The sequence below is a fragment of the Micropterus salmoides genome, unplaced genomic scaffold (assembly GCF_014851395.1).
Source record: "Micropterus salmoides isolate LMB-PRFRI ecotype aquatic unplaced genomic scaffold, ASM1485139v1 Ms_hic_scaffold_1, whole genome shotgun sequence".
In the NCBI taxonomy this organism is placed as follows: domain Eukaryota; kingdom Metazoa; phylum Chordata; class Actinopteri; order Centrarchiformes; family Centrarchidae; genus Micropterus; species Micropterus salmoides.
In genome coordinates this window covers 57,406,442-57,425,051 of record NW_024040040.1, presented here as the reverse complement: position 1 = coordinate 57,425,051, position 18,610 = coordinate 57,406,442, and the positions used below count along the sequence as shown (strand labels likewise).

The 18,610-nt window shown below is 49.4% G+C and overlaps 1 pseudogene; it reads right to left on the bottom strand.

Moving 5' to 3' along the window:
- Positions 1-5,338: 5,338 nt before the first annotated feature.
- Positions 5,339-18,610, bottom strand: part of LOC119897449 — a 25,314-nt pseudogene continuing 12,042 nt past the window's right edge.

Below are 18,610 nucleotides of genomic sequence, written 5' to 3'. Positions count from 1 at the left end.
GAATGTTCTCCTACCTCCTGACATGTTCTCCTGCCTCCTGACATGTTCGTCTGTCCCCTGAATGTTCTCTGCCTCCTGACATGTTCTCCTGCTCTGACATGTTCTCCTGCCTCCTGACATGTTTCTGTTTCCTGGTTGCCAGGCTCGATCTGGGACGGCTGTGGCTCAGGAGGTAGAGCGGGTTGGCCGTTAATCGGAAGGTCAGCGGTTGTCCCTGGACTGACTGTTTCTGCCAGTGTATGTGAATGTTAGTTCCCTTTGAGGCTCAGTGTATGAATGTGAATGCAGATGTAGTGTAAAAAGCGCTCTGAGTGGGCGAAAAGACTAGAAAGGCGCTATACAAATACGGAGCATTTACATCTGGATCTTACCAGAGCATCACCAGGTGCAGGTGTGAGGCTGCTGGAGGACACTGAGGCCATGGCGGCACCTCCTGTGGCTGAGTGTGATAAACAGTCCGCCTCGAGGCCAGTAGCCCAGAGCCGCCATGACCGCACCCACCAGCAGGACCAGGATGCCAAGGGCTGCCACAAGACCTGCGATCGAAAACAGAAACTTGCCTTCACCACCACCACCTCGCTCCTCCTGGGGGCAGGAAGTGACATCATTATGTGCTGACAGGTTAAACGTTCCTGAAGGTCAGATGTTCTCTTACTACGTACTGCAGCTTCCTGACTACTTTTGCATGCAGTCTGCATTACAGCTGGGCTTCTATGAACTTTGAACCTCTGGCTCATGCTGTGCATTGTGGGTCAGTAGACAGAAAGCAGCTGGCCTGCAGACTCTACTGGAATACTGAAACAGCGTGGTACTACGGGTACTGTACCTCTTCTTCTTGTTCTTCCTCTTGTGTGCGTGTGCTTTGTGTTTTGGACTTCAGTGAGTCCTGTCGCCGCGCGTTAATCCGCAGGAGGCCGCCAGTTGCGATCATCACCCACCACCAATCAGACGGCGGTCGGCGGGCTAATCCCCGCCCACTGCCACCTCACCTGGACTCAGTCACAACTTCCTGTTAGAAACAAAGTAAGAAATTAGCTCTAAAGTATTTAAATATTTCGGTTTGTTTATTTATTCCATGAAGAAACGGCGTGCAGTTATTTTTACTCGTTTTAAAACGCACCGCCTTCTCCGTTTGGATTTACATGAAACAGCTGTTTCTAACATCAGGTTTCATTATCAGGACTCCCATGACTCCTCGGGCCTCCGTAGCTCTGACCACACTGCAACTCCCACAATGCAACGCTCACCCTGACAGAACTACGTCTCCCAGCATGCACGGCAGCCCTCCACAAGCTGAGTGGATTCTACTGATTACTCTGACTCACATCTGTGCAGGATCAATATGATCAATCAGTGTCAGTCATCACAATGATGACAGACTTCCTCTGTTCAACAAATCAATACAGTTATCGATCAGAATGACGATCAATATGGTCAGTAACACCGTGACAGAACAGAGTGATCGGAGAGAAACTGTACAGAGCTAATGGATCGCTGCTGCAGAGCGAGCGTGCTCACTGCTGAAACACAAAATAAAAACAGAACGTTCTCACTGTTTCAGCTGCCGTCGCTTCATGTGCTGCTGCCGTTTCCTCCTCTTTAAGTCTTTCCTCCTGTCTCTCCCCCTCTGCTCTCTCTCTCCCTCCTCTGGCGGCTCTGCAGTGATGCTGAGCGGAAACGCATCTCCTCCTCCAAGGGGGGGGGGGGGCAAAGAGAGAGAGGGGGGGGAGAGGGAGGAAGAGAGAGAGAGAGAGGGAGAGAGAGAGAGAAGGAGGTAGGGAGAGGGGAGAAAGAGAGTGGGGGAGGGAGAGAGGGAGGTAGGGAGAGGGAGAGAGAGAGAGGGAGGAGAGAAAGAGGGAGAGAAAGAGGGAGAGAGAGAAAGAGGGAGAGAGAGGGAGGGGGAGAGAGAGAGAGTGGAGAGAGAGAGAGGAGAGAGTGGGGGAGGGAGAGAGAAACTACAGCCCCCTCAGCCTTCCACAGAGGCTCGGGCTGTGGACGGTCTGTAGACCTCAGTCAGCAACATCTGAATCATATGTTTCCGTATAAATGTTCTCAGAGGAAGTTTGTCCCTCCTGAGACTCCATACGTGCTGCATCAGATGTAATATTGAGTCTGCGAGTCTGACAGTCCACATTGCTGGGGAAAGATGACAAAAACAATTTCTAAGAATGATTCTGATTTAAAGCTCTGAGAGTGAAAGCCTCAGACGGTTCCGGTCTGTGGGGGAGGGGGGGCTGGTTCTTACGTCAAACTGAACCTCAGTTAAATTATCGAGGACCCTGTGAAGGTTTCATGAGACAGAATGAAGGTCTCTCCTCACGGATGGAGACATGTCGGACACCTGGGGCCACCATTACGAATCTGACAGCCTGACCAGAGCCATCTCCCGTTCCCTGAGCTCCCTCGTACCCCTGAAAGTCTGTCGGGTAGGGGACGGACAAGACGTAAGACCGAGTGAAAGTCAAGATAGCTAAGACCAGACACAGGGGAAGCTGGAGAAGAAGAGGGTCAGAAGCTGGACTGGGATGTGGACCTTGTGCTTATGGGTCAGCTCAGAGGCAGATTAGGGTCGTCAGGTGGAGACCTGGCTGGTTCCTGAGGAAGCTGGCGAGGTCCTAAAGGCAGGACGACCAAACACCTCAACACCATCGCAGCTGATCCAAGGGGGAACAGAACACCATATGCAGGAACACCAGTTCCCAGTACAGAACCAGATCAGTCACTGACCCCTGCAGGCTGACCCAGGCTGCAGAGGCTGTACTGGAACTTCATGTCTGAAGACTTTGGGAGTGACTATGAGCTAAAGAAGGAGCTCGCAGAGCGAGCAAACGTCTGGCTGAGACGGAGACCAGATCAAAAATACGCGGGGAAGACAAGGATCCCAAAGTCCGCTGCAGGAGGAAGACGAAGCAAACACACAGAAGACAGGGGACTGCTGTGAGCAGTAAACTCACCTGTGCTTCTCACGTCATTAACTGTAGGCAAAGGGTTTCGAGCAGGAACACGAGGTCAGCAGGGACTCGTAACCACAGATCCAGAGCCAGAAACTCTGGCTCCTAGTCTACTTTTGGAGACTCTAGGAACCACAGGTGCATTCTGGGAGCGCAGTGCTTGGTGGGGTAGTAAGGTACTATGAGCTCTTTAAGATAAGATGGTGCCTGACCATTAAGAGCTTTGTAGGTAAGAAGAATGATTTTAAATTCTATTCTGGATTTTATGGAAGCCAATGCAAAGAAGCTAAAACAGGAGAAATGTGATCTCTTTCCTGGTTCCTGTCAGAAACCGTGCTGCAGCATTCTGGATCAGCTGAAGAGTCTTAACGGACTTTTTGAGCAGCCTGATATTAAGGAATTGCAGTAATCCAGCCTAGAGTAACAAATGCATGGACTAGTTTTCTGCATCATTTTAGACAGGATGTTCCTGATTTTCGCAATATTAAGTAAGTGAAAAAAGGCGGTCCTTGAAATTTGCTTAATGTGAGACTTAAACGACATGTCCTGATCAAGATAACTCCAAGATTCCTCACAGTGGTGCTGGAGGCCAAGGTGATGCCATCCAGGGAAACTATATCTTCAGATAATGCGTCACGGAGTGCTTAGGCCCCAGAGCAATAACTTCAGTTTTACTGAGTTAACATGAGAAAATTACAGGTCATCCAGGTTTAACATCCTGAAGGCACATTGAAGTTTAGCTAACTGATGAGTTTCATCTGCTGATCGAAGATATAACTGAGTATCATTGCATAACAATAAAGCTTATGGAATATTTCTGATAATATTGCCTAAAGGAAGCATATATAAAGTGAAGAGGATTGGTCCGAGGACAGATCCTTGTGGAACTCCATGACTAACTTGCTATGTTGCAGTATGTTCCTACAGGAGCCAATGAAGCAGTGTACATAAACACCTGTATGACATCAGCTGTTACCGGACTGTGTCTCCAGGTAGGTCACCTGGTCAAAGAGAACCAATGAACGGGCAGCAGATAACAAACTTTATTAATCACAAACACTGACAGAAACAGCAGAGAAAAAAAAAGAAAACATCAGCAGATTGTTGGCAACTTTAAAACAACCCTACGTTAAATTCATGCACCGTTAGCGTGGAAAACCTGAGAAACTGTTAGAAACCCGAGATACAAACTGAGCGTGTGCACAAGAGCGCCCCGTGACGTCACAGTGACTCACTGGGAAGGCGGGAGTCAGAGTGAACTCTGGTTTGAATGCCAGACAGAAATAGAAATATATATACCTGTGTATAAACTTAAAATAGAACTCTATAGAGAAACAGGACAAGTTCAAACACGAGAGAGAATAAAACTATAAATATAAACTCTGGAATTAAAACTGAGCTCTGACCACACAAGGACCAACAGCAGAGGAGGCGTAAGTGTAAAAACCTCCATCACACAAAGCCCGACAGGCGGATCCTGAGAGTCTTTAGAGTCATTACAGTGGGGCGGAGCCTCAGTGTGATGTCACTGACCGCTTCCTGTGTGGCGTTTATTCCGGAGCCGTTACATTCGTGTCATCAGGGATCTGGTCTTAATGAGGACTGAACATCGTTAATCTATTATCTAATTATCACCAACCAATATATAAATTCAGATTAATATTTTAACTCGTAATGGTGAGTTTTTTTTCCTCACAATTATAAATCTTTTCTCACAATTGTGTCTTCATATTATTACTGGCCCTTTCTCGCCATGTCAAGACGTTCTCACAGCTATGAGAAGCGTTAGCGAACGCAGCTTTTTATTCTTTGTGTTCACGGTTCATTTGTTTTGTTCTTTTACAGACAGGAATAAGAGCCGGGTTACAATATCTGGGATCTATGATCTTAACTTCATCACATATGAAGCGCCTGTCAAGAGTTTTTAGCCAATCAGCTGGCAGCAGCCATGTCCACCAGTTTTGTGGAAAATTCAATAAAACTTTATCCAGACTGTCACAGAGGAAACAGAATGAGTCCAGCTGAGGCCACTTCAGGCCCCCCCTCCTTCCCCCTGACCAGTCTGAATCACATACGGTATAAAACATGGACGCTCCGTGACATCACCACAGGCCGACCATCTTGGCGGCGCCTGACTCGCCTAAATGGCACATGTGGTGAGTCATATGAAACCAGGTGAGGGGGGGGGGAGATCAGCTCTAGAGACCACCCCGTGCTTTGCCCCAGGCTGTCCACGTTTGTTTCTGCTGTTTGACACGAGGGTCTGTGGGACGGACTCGCCAGGTGAGGCTGCATCATCACAGCAGCTATGTCCTTCAGGCCTCAACATCCTGGAGTCCTTTGCGCAGCGATCCTGGTTTGGTGAGTCCAGTCTGTCAGTCTTAGTTCTCTGAAGGGAACACCAGCACTAAGCCACGTCCCTCCAAAGAGGCGGAGCCTGAAATGGCGCTCAGCGGGGTGTTCAATCTGAAAACGCTGTGTGAGTTTCCAGGTTGAACAGCAGGTTTCCTTGAAACAGTGCGCAGTGGGCTCTGAGGTGCGTCTTCTCTCATTGGTGGAGGTCTTACCCAATCAGCAGTGACGTGTAAATAAACACTGCGGCGCACCAACCGGGCGTTCAAGGCACCACGGCTCCTTTAGGGGGGCTGAACTGGGCGTCAACAAACTTTCTGTGTCTCATTTTCTTCTTTGTGATGAACAAACGTGAGGTCACGTGACCGCCAGCTGACAGAAACACCTGAGAGAGAAGTGTGAATGTCAAACCTGACTGACGACTGGATGAAAAGTGAACCGTGATGTTGTCAATCAGGTGTTTCCGGAGCGGCTCAGTCAGTCAGTCGGTCGCAGGTGTCAGGTGTGATTGGTTCATGTCCCCAGTGTGTGATTGGCTGCTGTCCTCTGGTGTCTGATTGTCTCCTCTCCTCGGCATGTGATTGGCTTCTGTCCTCGGTGTCCGATTGTCTCCTCTCCGCGGCGTGTGATTGGCTCCTCTCTCCGGTGTGTGATTGGCTCCTGTCCTCGGCGTGTTTGAACATCAGGATGGAGTTGTAGATTTTAAGGGCGGGACCAAGTTTGATTGACATTATCCTGACAATGTCCCGTTGGGTGAGCAGGAGGAAGGCCCGACCATCAATTTGCTAAACAGCAGAAGAAGGAACCAATCAGATCAAAGCAAGTTCAATGTGATGTAATAACATATACAGGAACTGATTGGTCGTCTCACCTCATCTCTGAAATGTTTGGGCCTGTTCCTCACAGCCAGGAAGAGACTCAACGAAGTCTGACACCTGCAGAGAGACAAACAGGCGAGAGAGAGACAGACAAGTGAGAGACAGAAAGAAAGGTGAGAGAGAAAGACAGATGAGAGAGACAGAGAGAGAGACAGACAGGTCAGAAGTCTTGTATACCTGTAAAGTAGTGAGCGTGGTAAAGCAGTGAGCGTAAAGCTTGTAAGCTTGTATAACAGTGTAAAATAGTGAGTGTACCGCTTGTATAACAGTGTAAAGTAGTGAGCGTGTGTAAAGCAGTGAGCGTACAGCTTGTACAGCTTGTATAATAGTGTAAAGCAGTGAGCGTACAGCTTGTACAGCTTGTATAACAGTGTAAAGTAGTGAGCGTACAGCTTGTATAACAGTGTGAAGTAGTGAGCGTACAGCTTGTACAGCTTGTATAACAGTGTGAAGTAGTGAGCGTACAGCTTGTACAGCTTGTATACAGTGTAAAGCAGTGAGCGTACAGCTTGTACAACTTGTATAACAGTGTAAAGCAGTGAGCGTACAGCTTGTACAGCTTGTATAACAGTGTAAAGCAGTGAGCGTAAAGCTTGTACAGCTTGTATAACAGTGTAAAGTAGTGAGCGTAAAGCTTGTACAGCTTGTATAACAGTGTAAAGTAGTGAGCGTACAGCTTGTATAACAGTGTAAAGTAGTGAGCGTACAGCTTGTACAGCTTGTATAACAGTGTAAAGCAGTGAGTGTACAGCTTGTACAGATTGTATAACAGTGTAAAGTAGTGAGCGTACAGCTTGTATAACAGTGTAAAGTACTGAGTGTACAGCTTGTAGAGCTTGTATAACAGTGTAAAGCAGTGAGCGTACAGCTTGTACAGCTTGTATAACAGTGTAAAGCAGTGAGCGTACAGCTTGTATAACAGTGTAAAGCAGTGAGCGTACAGCTTGTATAACAGTGTAAAGCAGTGAGCGTACAGCTTGTACAGCTTGTATAACAGTGTAAAGCAGTGAGCGTACAGCTTGTATAACAGTGTAAAGCAGTGAGCGTACAGCTTGTACAGCTTGTATAACAGTGTAAAGTAGTGAGCGTGCAGCTTGTACAGCTTGTATAACAGTGTAAAGTAGTGAGTGTACAGCTTGTACAGCTTGTATAACAGTGTAAAGCAGTGAGCGTACAGCTTGTACAGCTTGTATAACAGTGTAAAGTAGTGAGCGTGCAGCTTGTACAGCTTGTATAACAGTGTAAAGCAGTGAGCGTACAGCTTGTACAGCTTGTACAGCTTGTATAACAGTGTAAAGCAGTGAGCGTACAGCTTGTACAGCTTGTATAATAGTGTAAAGCAGTGAGCGTACAGCTTGTATAACAGTGTAAAGCAGTGAGCGTACAGCTTGTATAACAGTGTAAAGCAGTGAGCGTACAGCTTGTATAACAGTGTAAAGTAGTGAACGTAAAGCTTGTACAGCTTGTATAACAGTGTAAAGCAGTGAGCGTACAGCTTGTATAACAGTGTAAAGTAGTGAGCGTACAGCTTGTATAACAGTGTAAAGTAGTGAACGTACAGCTTGTACAGCTTGTATAACAGTGTAAAGCAGTGAGCGTACAGCTTGTACAGCTTGTATAACAGTGTAAAGTAGTGAGCGTGCAGCTTGTACAGCTTGTATAACAGTGTTAAGTAGTGAGCGTACAGCTTGTATAACAGTGTAAAGTAGTGAGCGTACAGCTTGTATAACAGTGTAAAGTAGTGAGCGTACAGCTTGTATAACAGTGTAAAGTATGAGCGTACAGCTTGTACAGATTGTATAACAGTGTAAAGTTGTGAGCGTAAAGCTTGTACAGCTTGTATAACAGTGTAAAGCAGTGAGCGTACAGCTTGTACAGCTTGTATAATAGTGTAAAGCAGTGAGCGTACAGCTTGTACAGCTTATATATAGTGTAAAGCAGTGAGCGTACAGCTTGTATAACAGTGTAAAGTAGTTAGCGTACAGCTTGTACAGCTTGTATAACAGTGTAAAGTCGTGAGCATAAAGCTTGTACAGCTTGTATAACAGTGTAAAGTAGTGAGCGTACAGCTTGTATAACAGTGTAAAGTAGTGAGCGTACAGCTTGTACAGCTTGTATAACAGTGTAAAGTAGTGAGCGTACAGCTTGTACAGCTTGTATAACAGTGTAAAGTAGTGAGCGTGCAGCTTGTACAGCTTGTATAACAGTATAAAGTAGTGAGCGTGCAGCTTGTATAACAGTGTAAAGCAGTGAGCGTACAGCTTGTACAGCTTGTATAACAGAGTTGTATAACTCCTCCATGACGACGTCATGCAAATTTCCACTTTTATACAAGCAGTATACTGTAGCTAAAGGTAATTTCTTAGTGTTGTCGCATGAAAAGATAGAATCAGATATTTAAAGAAATGTGGGGGGTGGACTCACTTTTGGGAGATACTGTTTAACCTCTCCCTCTCTCCCATACCTGTCTCTTCCTCTGATCTGTCGTACTGACCTGCTGGACGCTCCAGTGTTGGACGGTCTCGGCGTGGACTCCGGCGACGCCCGGCAGTAGTTTGCGGTGCTGCTCCCAGCAGAGCGATAGGTCGCGGCCGGGCTGCGCCGACATGGCCGACAGGAAGACAGACTGATGGAGGGCGGCCTGCAGACTGGACTCTGCTGCTGAGAGAGAGAGACAGGTCAGAACGGAAGACGACACCTTTCAGGCGGTGGGCCAAATAAAACAGGCATAATACTCAATAAAACCATCAGCTGTCAGGTCTTTGGGTTCTGGACTGTTGGACACGGTCCAGAAACCTCCAGGAGGATCGATCCTGAACCAGATTTAAGGACAGTGGAGACACTGAGCTGTCTCACCCCCTGAGCAGTGAGACAGGCCGCATGGGGGGGTGGGGGGGCGCTCTCAGTCTTTCAGAGGAAGAAACACAACCGACACAGTAGTTACCATGGATAGCTGTTTCCATGGTAACTGCCACTTTATCTGTCTGCTGTTTCCATGGAAACAATAAGGAGAGAGGAGCAGAATTTACATCACGGTCTCCATGGATACCTGGAGTTTGTTAGTGAACTGACGACAACAGTCACTCCAGCCGGTTCTTCGTTTAGGAGCGCAGAGATTTCCTGAAGACGTCCTGCGACGCTGAAGCTGCTGTTAGTCACACATCCGGCTACAGTCGGTCTGTATCCTCCAGTCCAGGAGGAGGCCCTGATGCACCTGAACACCTGAGCTCACTAGCGTCAGCTAACAGCTCTCCGTAACACATTAATGATTTGTGTTTCTGCTACAAGCGAAGCTAAAGTTTGATCGAGGTTCACAAAGAGACAGAAGTCTCAGCAGGTCGTCCAGATGTAGCAGGTAAAACCTGACCTCAGCAGGTCCAGATAAACCACTAAAACCAGTAACCGTTGTCAGGGCAACGGAATACTAAGTAAAGCTTTAAATCCAGATTCTCCTCTTCAGGCCTCTTCAGGTGGTTCAGACTGAACTGGTCTGGATGAGACTCTGAATGTGAACTGCGGTTTGACAGAGGGTCTACCATACCTGGACCGAGGGTGGTGACGTGAAGCTCCTCCTCTTCCTGTTTCACACGGAGGAATTTGGTTGGCTGGGAGAGTCTGGGAGAAGAAGACGTTATTAAAGTGTGTTCATCACATAAACAGATGTTTCTGCTGAAACCCTGCCTTTGTGGATCGATTCGTGTGCAGGACTTGGTGGCACCTGGCAGTTAGGCTGCCTAGTGTACCCACCTGGACACATGGGACCTGAACTGGTTCTAACTTTAATATATAGGAAAGAAGCTCCTCTGTAGTTACTGTTGGAGTAGTGAACACTTTTATTCTGAAACTATCTCACATCACAACATCCTGGAACATGTGCTGCCGACAGGAAGTAACCCTTTCACAGCTTTACTCAAACTTTCGGCATCGACAGGGTTTTATGCTGCCAGAGTTTCAGAGCGGAGAGGCAGCCTGTGTGTGTGTTATATAATCCAGTTTTATATAACACACTCAGATTATCTGCTCCACCCACACACACTTCACACCCTCCTGTCAGCCTCTATTCTGAGACAGAGACAGGTCGGACGCCTCACAGGGATCTAACCAGCCAATCAGAGAGCTCCTTCACCTACACACACTCACAGACAAACTGTCAGTCTGTCTCACCTGTCTGTCTGTCTGTCGGTCTTTCTCACCTGTCTGTCTGTCTGTCTGTTTGTAGGCCTGTCTCACCTGTCTGTCTGTCTCACCTGTCTGTCTGTAGGCCTGTCTCACCAGTCTGCAGGCCTGTCTCACCTGTCTGTCTGTCTGTAGACCTATCTCACCTGTCTGTAGGTCTGTCTGTCTCTCTCACCTGTCTGTCTGTCTGTCGGTCTTTCTCACCTGTCTGTCTGTCTGTCTGTCTGTAGGCCTGTCTCACCTGTCTTTCTGTCAGCCTGTCTTACCTATCTGTCGGTCTATCTGTTTGAAGGCCTGTCTCACCTGTCTGTCTCACCTGTCTGTCTGTAGACCTGTCTCACCTGTCTGTCTGTCTGTCTGTCAGCCTGTCTCACCTGTCTGTCTGTCTGTCTGTCTGTCAGCCTGTCTCACCTGTCTGTCTGTCAGCCTGTCTTACCTATCTGTCGGTCTATCTGTTTGTAGGCCTGTCTCACCAGTCTGTAGACCTGTCTCACCTGTTTGTCTGTCTGTAGACCTATCTCACCTTTCTGTAGGCCTGTCTCACCTGTCTGTCTGTCTCACCTGTCTGTCTGTAGACCTGTCTCACCTGTCTGTCTGTCTGTCAGCCTGTCTTACCTATCTGTCGGTCTATCTGTTTGTAGGCCTGTCTCACCAGTCTGTAGACCTGTCTCACCTGTTTGTCTGTCTCACCTGTCTGTCTGTAGGCCTGTCTCACCAGTCTGTAGACCTGTCTCACCTGTCTGTCTGTCTGTCATCCTGTCTCACCTGTCTGTCTGTCAGCCTGTCTCACTTATCTGTAGGTCTGTCTGTCAGCCTGTCTTACCTATCTGTCGGTCTATCTGTTTGTAGGCCTGTCTCACCAGTCTGTAGACCTGTCTCACCTGTCTGTCGGTCTGTCTGTCTCTCTCACCTGTCTCTCTGTCTGTCGGTCTTTCTCACCTGTCTGTCTGTCTGTAGGCCTGTCTCACCTGTCTGTCTGTCAGCCTGTCTTACCTATCTGTCGGTCTATCTGTTTGTAGGCCTGTCTAACCAGTCTGTAGACCTGTCTCACCTGTTTGTCTGTCTCACCTGTCTGTCTGTCTGTAGACCTATCTCACCTGTCTGTAGGTCTGTCTCACCTGTCTGTCTGTAGGCCTGTCTCCCCTGTCTGTTTGTCTGTAGGCCTGTCTGTCAGCCTATCTTACCTGTCTGTCTGTCTGTAGGCCTGTCTCACCTGTCTGTAGGTCTGTCTCACCTGTCTGTCTGTCGGTCTGTCTCACCTGTAGGTCGGTCTGTCTCACCTGTCTGTAGGTCTGTCTCACTTGTCTGTAGGTCTGTCTATCTGTAGGTCTGTCTCACCTGTCTGTCTGTCTGTCAGTCAGCCTGTCTCACCTGTCTATAGGTCTGTCTCACCTGTCTGTCTGTCTGTCAGCCTGTCTTACCTGTCTATCTGTAGGTCTGTCTCACTTGTCTGTAGGTCTGTCTATCTGTAGGTCTGTCTCACCTGTCTGTCTTTCTGTCAGTCAGACTGTCTCACCTGTCTATAGGTCTGTCTCACCTGTCTGTCTGTCAGTCAGCCTGTCTTACCTGTCTGTCGGTCTGTCTCACCTGTCTGTCTGTCTGTCATCCTGTCTTACCTATCTGTCTGTCTGTCTGTCGGTCTGTCTCACCTGTCTGTCGGTCTCACCTGTCTGTCTGTAGGCCTGTCTCACCTGTCTGTCTCACCTGTCTGTAGGTCTGTCTGTCTGTCTCACCTGTCTATAGGTCTGTCTCACCTGTCTGTCAGTCTGTCTCACCTGTCTGTCTGTAGACCTGTCTCACCAGTCTGTCAGACTGTCTCACCTGTCTGTAGGTCTGTCTCACTTGTCTGTAGGTATGTCTATCTGTCTGTCTGTCTCACCTGTCTATCTGTTGGTCTGTTCCATCTGTCTGTAGGTCTGTCTCACATGTCTGTCTCTCGGTCTGTCTCACCTGTCTGTAGGTCTGTCTATCTGTAGGTCTGTCTCACCTGTCTGTCTGTCTGTCTGTCAGTCAGCCTGTCTCACTGTCTGTAGGTCTGTCTCACTTGTCTGTAGGTCTGTCTATCTGTAGGTCTGTCTCACTTGTCTGTAGGTCTGTCTATCTGTAGGTCTGTCTCACCTGTCTGTCAGTCAGCCTGTCTTACCTGTCTATCTGTAGGTGTCTCACTTGTCTGTAGGTCTGTCTATCTGTCGGTCTGTCTCACCTGTCTATCTGTAGGTCTGTCTCATCTGTCTGTCAGTCATCCTGTCTCACCTGTCTATAGGTCTGTCTCACCTGTCTGTCTGTCTGTCAGTCAGCCTGTCTCACCTGTCTGTCAGTCTTCTTCTCTTCCCCAGAGGAAGCAGCAGAGTCTCGTCTGTGGGCTCCGTCTTCACCTGAATACTTCCGCTGTTCAACAGACAGACAGGTAGAGAGTTAGACAAAGAGACAGAAAGGTAGAGAGAGAGAAAGAAAGATAGACAGGTAGGGAAAGACAGAGAGACAGACAGGTAGAGGGAGAGTTAGACAGGTAGACAGAGAGACGGACAGGTAGAGGGAGAGTTAGACAGAGAGAGAGACAGGTAGAGAGAGACAGACAGGTAGAGGGAGCGTTAGACAGACAGACAGGTAAAGGGAGAGACAGACAGGTAGAGGGAGCGTTAGACAGGGAGACAGACATGTAGAGGGGGAGTTAGACAAAGAGACAGACAGGTAGAGGGAGAGTTAGACAGGTAGACAGAGAGACGGACAGGTAGAGGGAGAGTTAGACAGAGAGAGAGACAGGTAGAGAGAGACAGACAGGTAGAGGGAGCGTTAGACAGACAGACAGGTAGAGGGAGAGACAGACAGGTAGAGACAGCCTAACAGAGACATCTTAAAGCTTCAGTGTGTACGTTTTTGTGGCATCTAGTGGTGAGGGTTGCAAATTGCAACCAGTGGCTCACGGTGCGTTCAGGTGCCCCTCAGACGGTCCCATTTCCAGAGTTGTGAAGTGGATCTTCCGACTGTGTGTTCATGTATGGTGACGGCTGAGGAGCCGGTTTGTAGTTTGATGTTGTGGTGGATAGATTGCTTGGCTGGAATGACCACGAGTTCAGCCTGAGAGAGGTTCAGCTGAAGGTGGCGAGCCTTCATCCATGCAGATATGTCTGACAGTCTGTGATCCACACGGAGACGGTGGGGTCGTCTGGCGGGAAGGATAGGTAGAGCAGCATATCGTCTGCATAGCAGCGGTAAGAGAAGACGTGCGAGCGAATGATCGGCCCCAGTGAGGTGGTGTAGATGCCCATTGATGACAGTGCAGATAGCAGGATCCTGAGATAGACTGTGTCAAAGGCAGCTGATAGGTCAAGCAGGAAAAGAACCGAAGACTGCAGCTTCAGCTGACCTTAGGGCTTCTGTTTCAGACAGGAGAGCTGTTTCAGTAGAGCGGCCGCTCTCCTGCAGAGCAGATGCTTCACTGGCAGCAGCTGCCGGAGTTTCTTTCTACAGGCTGCTCACGCTGCTGTGCTGCTTTATCAGAGGCTTCAATACAAAACTGTTTGCGGTTGAAAGCTTCCTGCTGGTTGCACAAGGTTTACAACAGAAGACCATGTTCTCTGAATCTCTGAGTGTGACACAGCCAGGCCTGATGGCAGGACTTCCAGCTATGGAAAGAATGCCTCTCTCCCTTCTTCTTCCTTTAGCTTTTTGGCTAGCAGCTGACGTTTTGCTTGACAGCATAACGCCCGGAGTTGCTGACCTGCAGCGCGGTCGCACATGTTATATTAATATGCGAAATGAAACACAAACAGATCCAACTGTTGGCACTTCATTATTGAGTCAACAAGAATTTACAAACTATGCATAATCTACGTTCATTACAGTCTTCTGACCGGCTACCGAAGCGCTTTTGCCCCCTGGCTGCGCATCCTGTACTGTTAGTACACAAGAAATTGTCTATGGCTTGGAGGAGATTGGTAGGAATTGGGTCCAGTAGCCACGTAGTGGGACGACTACGGGTCAGGAGTTCTGATACCTCGCTCTCTGTGAGAGGAGTAAACAAGGAGAGTGAAGAACCACTGACCTGGGAGGACAGAGGAAAAGATGTAGGAGGACTGCTACATGTTAGTCTAGAGGAGTGACAGTTAGGCACTCGGCGACACAGTTTCGGACAGGAACCAGGTCTAGCACCTTGCCAGCTTTGTGGGTCGGGGGGCCCGAGTTAGATCAAAGGACTGAATCAGAGACAGGAAGTCTGCTGATTTTGATTTGTCTAAGTGGATGTTCATGTCACAGAGGACGAGTAACGGACAGCCTGCTCTGGGACTGAAGACAGCAGTGTTTCTAGCTCGTCCACAAAGTTACCCACTTGTCCTTGTGGACGGTAGATGACAATCACAGAGACCTTTACCGGAGTGGACACCAAGACAGCATGGTATTCAAAGGAGGCATATTGGTTCGGGGTTAGCAGCTGAATTTCCATTTGTTGGAAACTGAGAGCCCGGGTTTTATTTTACTCTCTGTAAATATGATTGTTTTTCAGATTTCATACCAAAAGCACAATAAAGTATAAAACACCAAAAGATTTCTACAGGCGGTAAAAACAAGTCCGTGGTTACCTGTCTGACTGGTTGCCATGGTGATAAATGGTGACAGGGACAAGGGTGATGACTCTCTCTCCTCCCAGCCTATCAGGAAGCCCACCTCCTTACGCATGTTAATGTCTGAGTACGGACAGCCGAAGGCACTGGCCGAGAGGGATAGAAACAGGACTCAGCAGGCTGAAACATGACCCAGCAGGCTGAAACAGGACTCAGCAGACAGAAACGGGAGTCAGGAGACAGAAACGAGACTCAGCAGACAGAAAAAAACAGACTCAGCAGAGAGAAACGAGACTCAGCAGAGAGAAACGAGACTCAGCAGACAGAAAAAAACAGACTCAGCAGAGAGAAACGAGACTCAGCAGACAGAAAAAAACAGACTCAGCAGACAGAAACGAGACTCAGCAGACAGAAACGAGACTCAGCAGAGAGAAACGAGACTCAGCAGAGAGAAACGAGACTCAGCAGAAAAAAAACAGACTCAGCAGACAGAAACGAGACTCAGCAGAGAGAAACGAGACTCAGCAGAGAGAAACGAGACTCAGCAGAGAGAAACGAGACTCAGCAGACAGAAACGGGACCCAACAGACAGAAACGGGACTCAGCAGAGAGAAACGGGACTTAGCAGGCTGAAACATGACCCAGCAGGCTGAAACATGACCCAGCAGACAGAAACGAGACTCAGCAGACAGAAACGAGACTCAGCAGAGAGAAACGGGACTCAGCAGAGAGAAACGAGACTCAGCAGAGAGAAACAGGACTTAGCAGGCTGAAACATGACCCAGCAGGCAGAAACATGACCCAGCAGCAGAAACATGACTCAGCAGACGAACGAGACTCAGCAGAAAGAACGAGACTCAGCAGAAAGAAACGGGACTCAGCAGAAAGAAACGGGACTCAGCAGACAGAAACGGGACCCAGCAGAGAGAAACGGGACCCAGCAGACAGAAACGGGACCCAGCAGACAGAAACGGGACTCAGCAGAGAAACGGACTCAGCAGAGAGAAACGGACCCAGCAGCAGAAACGGACCCAGCACAGAAACGGACTCAGCAGACAGAAACGGGACTCAGCAGAGAGAAACGGGACTCAGCAGAGAGAAACGGGACTCAGCAGGCTGAAACATGACCCAGCAGAAAGAAACGGGACTCAGCAGACAGAAATGGGACTCAGCAGACAGAAACGGACTCAGCAGACAGAAACGGGACTCAGCAGACAGAAACGGGACTCAGCAGGTGTGGGTTTACCTGTGGTGTCCGGTGTACTTGGCTCCCTTAATGTGACCAACTCCTCTGCAGCCTGGAGTGGGACACACACCCTGAGAGGGGGGGGAGAGGGGGGAGGAACCTGTCTCACACACAGAAGGGACATGAACTCTGTTAGTAATGCTGCTGGTAAGTATACCTGTCTCTCTCTCCGACCTGTCTGTCTCTCTCTCTGACCTGTCTCTCTCTCTCTCCGACCTGTCCGTCTCTCTCTCTGACCTGTCTCTCTCTCTCTCCGACCTGTCCATCTCTCTCCGACCTGTCTGTCTCTCTCTCTCTCTCCGACCTGTCTCTCTCTCTCTGACCCGTCTCTCTCTCTCTGACCCGTCTCTCTCTCTCGCTCCGACCACCTGTCTCTCTCGCTCCGACCTTTCTGTCTCTCTCTCTCTCTCTGACCTGTCTCTCTCTCTCTGACCCGTCTGACCTGGAGGGGGTTCCAGTGGGTGTCCTGTGCGTTGACACCAACCGACTGGATGAAGGTCACAGAGGTCGGCGTCACACCAGATGTCAAACTGCTGCGACCAGCTGTCATAATGGACCTGCAGGTACACATACCTGGTTACATCATCACATAGTCTATGACATAACACAGACAGACAGACAGGTAGACAGACAGATAGACGGTACCTTCACCCTGTTGTCTTCTACATCGGTTACCGTGGCGACACGGATCAACATGGGGTTCCTTCTGTCGACCGCCTCCAGTTTCTGGTTCACCTGGAAACCATGTGGAGCTCTCTGATTGGACAAAGGCACAAAGACAACTGTCAGTTAACACATGCAGCGCACTGATTAGACCTGACAGCAGCCAATCACTGATCAAAGCTCCTGTCCCAGGCAGTCAGCGAGAGCTGGTGTGAACTCCTGCACATCTCTTACAGACGGCTCCTCCTCTCTTTCTACACCTCCTCCTCTCTTTCTACACCTCCTCCTCTAATGCCACACCTCCTCCTATCCTGCCACACCTCCTCCTCTCTTTCTACACCTCCTCCTCTCCTGTCACACCACCTCCCCTTTCTACACCTCCTCCTCACCTGCCACACCTCCTCCTCTCCTGTCACACCTCCTCCTCTCTTTCTACAACTCCTCGATCCTGCGACACCTCCTCCTCTCTTTCTACACCTCCTCCTCTCCTGTCACACCACCTCCTCTCCTGCCACAACTCCTCCTCTCTTTCTACACCTCCTCCTCACCTGCCACACCTCCTCCTCACCTGCCACACCTCCTCCTCTCCTTCCCCACCTCCTCCTCCTCTCTTTCTACAACTCCTCGATCCTGTCACACCTCCTCCTCTCTTTCTACACCTCCTCCTCACCTGCCACACCTCCTCCTCACCTGCCACACCTCCTCCTCTCCTTCCCCACCTCCTCCTCTCTTTCTACATCATCTCCACCTCCTTCCCCACCTCCTCCTCTCCTTCCGCATCATCTCCTCTCCTTCCCCACCTCCTCCTCTCATTCCACATCATCTCCTCTCCTTCCCCACCTCCTCCTCTCCTTCTAAACCTCCTCCCCACCTCCTCCTCTCCTTCCGCATCATCTCCTCTCCTTCCCCACCTCCTCCTCTCCTTCTACACCATTTCCTCTCCTTCCCCACCCCCTCCTCTCCTTCTACACCATCTCCTCTCCTTCCACACCTCCTCCTCTCTTTCTACACCTCCTCCTCTCCTGCCACACCTCCTTCTCTCTTTCTACACCTCCTCCTCTCCTGTCACACCTCCTCCTCTCTTTCTACACCTCCTCCTCTCCTGTCACACCCTCCTCCTCTTTCTACACCTCCTCCTCTCCTGTCACACCTCCTCCTCTCTTTCTACACCTCCTCCTCACCAGCCACACCTCCTCCTCTCTTTCTACACCTCCTCCTCACCTGCCACACCTACTCCTCACCTGCCACACCTCCTCCTCTCTTTCTACATCATCTCCACCTCCTTCCCCACCTCCTCCTCTCCTTCCGCATCATCTCCTCTCCTTCCCCACCTCCTCCTCTCCTTCCACATCATCTCCTCTCCTTCCCCATCTCCTCCTCTCCTTCTAAACCTCCTCCCCTCCTTCCCCACCTCCTCCTCTTTCTACACCTCCTCCTCACCTGCCACACCTCCTTCTCTCTTTCTACACCTCCTCCTCTCCTGCCACACCTCCTCCTCTCTTTCTACACCTCCTCCTCTCCTGCCACACCTCCTCATCTCTTTCTACACCTCCTCCTCTCCTGCCACACCTCCTCCTCTCTTTCTACATCTCCTCCTCTCCTGCCACACCTCCTTCTCTCTTTCTACAGCTCCTCCTCACCTGCCACACCTCCTCCTTACCTGTCACACCTCCTCCTCTCTTTCTACACCTCCTCCTATCCTGTCACACCTCCTCCTCTCTTTCTACACCTCCTCCTCTCCTGCCACACCTCCTTCTCTATTTGTACACCTCCTCCTCTCCT